This window comes from Silene latifolia, chromosome 8 (assembly GCF_048544455.1).
Source record: "Silene latifolia isolate original U9 population chromosome 8, ASM4854445v1, whole genome shotgun sequence".
Taxonomy (NCBI): domain Eukaryota; kingdom Viridiplantae; phylum Streptophyta; class Magnoliopsida; order Caryophyllales; family Caryophyllaceae; genus Silene; species Silene latifolia.
Genome location: NC_133533.1, coordinates 57,475,690 through 57,482,287, shown reverse-complemented (window position 1 = coordinate 57,482,287; position 6,598 = coordinate 57,475,690). Strand labels below are relative to the sequence as shown.

The window sequence follows — 6,598 nt, the reverse complement described above, 5'->3', positions numbered from 1 at the left end:
TTATTTGTATTATTTTAACGTAGTTATTGTATTATAAAAACTCAGTTATTGTATTAGTTGTTGTCATAAATTTGTTTATTCTGATACTTTTTTATTCTGTTGCTCAGTGATAAAAACAAATGGGTCCTAAACGTAACAGGGAGTCTGAAGTTGGTAATAGAGCTGATTTGAAATGCTCAAAAGAAGGGACAAATTATGTTACTATCCCTGCTGTTTGTAATGCAATTACTGGTATGTGAGATGATGGGGGAGATGAATTTTGAAAGTTGTTTGTCCTTTATGCTATGTCCATTGTCCTTACTCCTCCTTCAAATTATGCAATTGACTTTTCAATTCTTAAAGCGGTTCAAAATGTTTCACATGTCCACCATTTGGATTGGTGTGGTTATGTGCTTGATAAATTAGTCGATGGTGTTAAGCGGTGTAGAACTGGGTCGTCTACTTTACGTGGTTGCATACTTGTTGTTATGGTGGCATACTTTCATCGTATGCGTTTTAAGGAAAATACAATGTCTTCTGAGACTCCTCTTATTAAGCATTGGGATGAGAAATTTTTTATTAGAAGGGGTACCTTAGAGCTCAATTCTGGTTCGTTAAGGAATGGGGAATATATCAACGATGTCTATCCTGTCTGGAAACGCTTAAGAGAAGTAAAGGCTGCTGAGGTATGTGCAGTTGTTGTTAATAAACCTGAACCTGGAAAAAAGTATCTGGAACTGCCTGACTGTTTTGATACTGATGATATTATTCGAGCAAAGGCTGCTGATGTAAGTTCCAATCATTCTTGTGTAATTTATGAATTTGTTATTTTCTATAACTAACAATAAGACTGATTTGTAGTTATTGTAAAGATGTAGTGTAGTTATTTTTTGATGATGAAGAGGGATGTTGAGATATTTCTCCATTTGTACACGCAACGGAAGGAAGCAATGGGAAATGAGTGTGGTTCTTCTTCAGTTGAAGATTCTTCGACAGCCACTTTAGTTTCTTTGACTCCTCCTTTTATTAGTGGCCACAATTCTTTGTTCACTAAATATTTCAATTTTATTTGCGAAAAAGCTGAGGAAATGAAACAGGCGGGAAGTAGACTACCATTGTACGAAAGTTTTTGCAATGAGCATGAAAATGGGAAAGATAAAAGAAATGAGGGTGTAGCGTTCGATCCAGAAAAATATAAAGTGGTTTATTCTCGAGAGAAAGGTAAAAATAAGATTCCTGATGTAGCGGTTGAGAAACCGAATGAGGAGGTGCCAAATAATGTCAGCATTGAGAATAATGATGTTGAGGGTGAAGCTGTTGGACTTGAGTAATTTGGCTGGCGTTGTTAACAAAGTTTTCAGCGAGGCTCTTGTTATTGATAGAATCCAAGATAGCTCTGTCATAAATACTTATCTACCGCATTCAGACGTTATGCCTGAGCATACGTTTTTTTGGAAATTGTGGTATAGGGTGTGATTTAGAGTGCGAATCACCAGATCCTGAATCAGTTGTAGTGTCTGAGTTTTTGTGTGAGTACAAGGAGCTTTGTGCTCATATTTTAAGGCGGAGGAAGAATGTACTTGATTACTGTTTTTTGCACGATCATGACTTACGAATTGGGTAAGCATTTTATGTTTTTCCTTGGTTTTTTTTGTTATTATATCCATTTTTAAAAAGCTTATTCGTTGTTTGTTTTTTTGTTTGACTATATAATTTGTTTCAATGAGGCAGGGAGGATTTGGTTGTGTTTTCATTTCACAATATGTTAACTCAAGATGACATTATTTCATTGTCTGCTAAGACTATGATCACATCGAACGTGATTGACTGCTGGTCATTTTTACTTAATGACATGCTGGTCAACGCTGGGAAAGGTTATCCCCCACAAGAAGTTTTTTTTCTATACAAGTGATGTGACTCATATTTGAGCACATTTAGTCCCCGAATTAACCTCGTTCCTATGCTTTATAGTGCATAATTGGGTCATTTACCATCTTTAGTTTCCCATTTTGCATATTCTTTGAGATTTGTCTCCTTGGTAGGAAAGGAGTGCTAACCTTGCATTTACATGGCGAAATGGAGCTAAATTGTTCGCATCTAATGATCAAGCATCAAAGAGAAGACGATACTAGAAGGCCTATGTAGATAATAAAGTGAAATGGACAATGAAGAAAGGATCCTTGCATCCCCGAAATGATCCTCGCGGATTATGAAGGAAAAAAAGAAGAGAAGCAGTCTGCCGGTGGATCCGAGCGGATGACACATGATCCGAGCGTCTCCAACCACCACCATCCGAGCGTCCCGCAGCCAAGACACTCGTCTTGCAGCCAAAGAATCCGAGCGTCTTCCAGACTATCCGCTCGGATCACAGCCCAGAGAGCCCGTGCCACTTCCCAAGACGCACGGATCATGCCAAGACTAGCAAAACGGAGATGCTCATTTCCTTCGAGAGGAGCATTTCTTCAACTTTTCTTAAGGGCTTAATAGTCATTTAAGCCCTTAGTAACCCTAATCCTTGTACCTAATCTTTAGTAGAAATACCCCATTGTACTACTTAGATTAGCATACTCTCTTAATACTTTCTTAATCAAGTTCTAATCATTCCTTAATCTTGTAATTAATTTTTAATCTAGTCTTAATACAAATATCAATACTTAATCTTTCCTTGATTTCTCTATTGTTCTTCATTTATTTTGGGTAATTAGAAGATTATTTGGGTTTATTTGGAGGATTGACAACCTTCCATCAATAATCAAGTACTTCTATTATTCTTTGCTTTGTTATTTGGAATCATCTTCATAGGTATAATTCTCTCTTAACCTTGTTTAATTATTGTTAATCACTTTTATTTATTCATCATGTTTTGCTTTGCTAGTATGATTGACAACCTTGTTAGCATGCTAAACTTGATAATGAGTGAGTAGTTTCCTTAACTAGGGTTAATGGGGAATTAGGGGAAACCATCATGGGGATTGATTCATGCTTAATCTAATATGTTTTCATAATTAATTTGCTTGCTTGTTGTGATTTCAACTTATGCACATGTTATGTTTGATGAAATGCGAGCCTATGAATCCTTGCATTTTTTACCCATCACCTATCTTTTCAATGAGACTTGTAAGCTTATACACCAACTCGAGTCTCATTAAACCATGCATATAGTTGAATAGGAATAAGGACTAAGTCGACTTGTAGGTGTTGTACAATCTAATCGATTAGGCTCTGGGACCCAAACCATCTTAGGGATTGTAAGCTTATACACCAACTCGATCCCATCACAACAATAAGTGCTTGAATCTAGTAGAGAACATGTTTGTATGATCAACTCCCATGAATCCCCTATGAACCCATGACACCCTAGTGCCTTTAATCAATTGTTTACACCTCATTTAATCATCTTGCTTGTTTACATTACTTTGTTTTTATATTGTTGATTAGTTTAGTTGATCTCCTGTCTCAACCCAAATCGTGACACCCTAAGACACGACCATTAACAATTGAAAATCCTACATCAATACCCGTCCCTTGGGATCCGACCTTTACTTGCCTCTTTACTAAGAGTAGTTTGTGAAGTTATAAATATTGTTTTGGTTGGTAGCTTTTGACGATGAAGATTATGACCGGACCAAAAATGGCGTCATTGCCGGGGACGGTGTTAACTTGATTTGATTTTCTTTAATTGTTTTTAGTTGTGTCTTTCTTTACCTTGGGGAACTCAATCTCCTCAAGGTTATTCTAATTGTTTTCGAGTTCTTTGATATTTTGCACGTCTAGGAGATCACAAGGTAACTTGTTACCCATTGATCTTGAAATTGAAAGAACTTTGACCAACAATAGAAGACTTGCTAGAGGTACTTTGAGAGGTATTGGAGAAATTGTGGACATTCAACTAAATAACATTGAGTTTACCAACCCTTTTGCAAGAGAAGGAGAGAACAACCCAATACAAAACCCACCACAAAATCAACCCACAATGCCTAAATTCTCATCACATTCCGTACCAACTGAGGAGAACCTACCAAATGGTACTCCTACACCACAACAATTAACCGGTAATTTCATTGCCAAATCCGCATTCATACAATTAGTTGAGAGAAGTCAATTTGGAGGGATGCCTAGTGAAGACCCTCACTCACATATGGAGACTTTTTGTGACTATTGTGATGCGATTTCTCAAACCGGAGTTACTAAAGACCAAATTCGATGGGTCTTATTTCCTTTTTCTTTGATTGGTACCGCGAAACAATGGTTGAAAAGCCTAGACAAGGCTACTCTTGGTATTTATTCTTGGAAGAAATTGGCACTTGCTTTCTACAAGAAATTCTATCCTCTGGAAAAGACTAACATGTTGAGAGCCCAAATCACCGGGTTCAAACAAAGGGATGAGGAATCATTGTATGAAGCATGGGAGAGATTCAAGGATACTTGTCGTTCTTGTCCACACCATGGACTTAGCGAGTGGTTCCTTGTACAACAATTTTGGAATGGTCTATATGAAGAGTCCCGAAACATTCTCAATATGGGATCCAATGGTATGTTTACCGAAGTTGATGACAATCAAACATGGAACAAAATTGAAGAAATGGCGGTTCATAACTCGCAATATAGTAGGCCTCGGAAGGCTACTAGAGGAGAAAAGCATGAAGTAGATTCCATTACTCAATTAGGTGCTCAACTAAGTGCTCACATTGACACCATTAATTTGAAGTTTGAGAAGGCCATGGCTAAACTTGAAGAGGCCTCCAAATCGCCCAAGCAACATGTTAATGCTATGGTGGCATCATCCTCAATTCCAAGTGGAGTATGTGAGAGTTGTGGAACTTTGGGACATGACCAAAGTGAATGTAGGGGAACAATTGAATTGCTTTCCAAGCATACAAGAATGACACCCCTTATTCCAACTATTACAATTAGAATACAAAATTCCATCCCAACCTTTCATACAAAAGCCAAAATATTCAAAACCCTCAACCAACATACACCCCACCTCCAATGAGAAATCAAGCTCAAAGGCCCTTTTACAACCAAAGCCAATGTTATCAAAATCAACTCTCTTACAATCAATCCAATGACCAAAGCTTTGATGTTCAAAAAGCGGTCCTCCAAATGCAAAAGAACCAACAATAATTCTTCACTCAAATGCAAAAAGATAGCCAAGCAAAAGATATCACCATCAACAACATACTAGCCCACTCCAAAATGTTGGAAACACAAATGTCTCAATTAGCATCTTCTAGCTCTCAAAGACAAAAGGGGCAATTACCACCTCAAAGTAATCCTCCAAGACATGAGTCGGTGAGTGCCATCCATTTGAGGAGTGGTACAAGGTATGAAGGGCCAAAGAAGCAAATTGAGGAAGACATTGTGGATGTTAGTGACAAGGAAATAGTTGTGGAGAACTCTAAGGAAGAAGAACCCACCAAAGAAGTTTCAAAGAAGAAAAATGAAGAGAAGGCTAAAGGAGAAAGAGCTTATTGTAATTAGACTTCCATTTTCAAGTCATCAAGCTAAGCCTAAGTTTGATGAACAACTTGGAAAGTTCATGGAGATTGTGAAGAACTTAGAAGTATCAATTCCATTCACGGAATTAATCAATCATGTTCCGGCCTATGCAAAGTACATGAAAGACATTCTTACCAAGAAGAAATCCATCCGGAAGCTAGAGACTATTGCTTTCACTAAAGTGAGTAGTGCTATTCTTCAAGGAAGTTCACCTCCAAAACTCTAAGATCCGGGAAGTTTCTCTATTCCATGCACCATTGGCGACACTACAATCAACAAAGCTTTATGTGACCTTGGAGCAAGTGTAAGTGTCATGCCATACTCGGTATGCAAGAGGCTAGGATTGGGAGAGCTCAAGTGCACTAATATCACGCTTCAAATGGCGAATCGGTCAACAAAGATACCTTTAGGGGTATGAGAAGATGTGCCCGTGAGAATTGGCAAATTCTTCATCCCGGTAGACTTTGTTATTGTAGACATGGAGGAGGATTCCAAAATTCCTATCATTCTAGGAAGACCTTTCTTGCACACCGCGGGAGCAGTGATTGATATGAAACATGGAGAGCTCACACTTGAAGTATGGGATGAGACAATCACTTTTAATCTTGACAAGACAATGAGAGCTCCCCAACTACATGAGCCATGTTTCAAGGTTGATCACTATAGCCGAGAAAGTGATAGGAAGAAGTTGGCCTCTCAATGCAAAGAACAAGCTATGGGTAAAGAATCACCACCCATATGGAAGAAGAAAGTAGATAATTCCCAATGTAACACCCCCATTTATTCAGGAGCCTTTAGCTAAACATTCCCAAATAAATAAGACTGTTACCATCTCGGTTTCCCGAGGTAGTGAATAACAAAGTACAACAATACCAAAGTACTTTAATTAAAACTTTGTGATTACATATTATTACAACTTAGCCAACTAGAACTTAGTATAAAATAATTACAACTCGCAGCGAAAATAAATAAAATGATCTCATAATCTATGTGGTCTAGACTTCTAGGTAGATTGACCAAGTCCTTACGCATCCCATAGCTCCCAAGTCAGCTAATCTTTAGTACCTATCAAATCTGCTCCCCATTATGGTCCATCACAAATGTTCACGAATACACT

General features: G+C 37.9%; 1 non-coding gene across 1 annotated transcript; it reads right to left on the bottom strand.

The window, feature by feature from the left end:
• Positions 1-4,324: 4,324 nt before the first annotated feature.
• Positions 4,325-4,431, bottom strand: LOC141597851 (small nucleolar RNA R71). Its single transcript, XR_012523065.1, has one exon. It is a non-coding gene; the product is annotated as a small nucleolar RNA R71 (small nucleolar RNA).
• Positions 4,432-6,598: the final 2,167 nt, after the last annotated feature.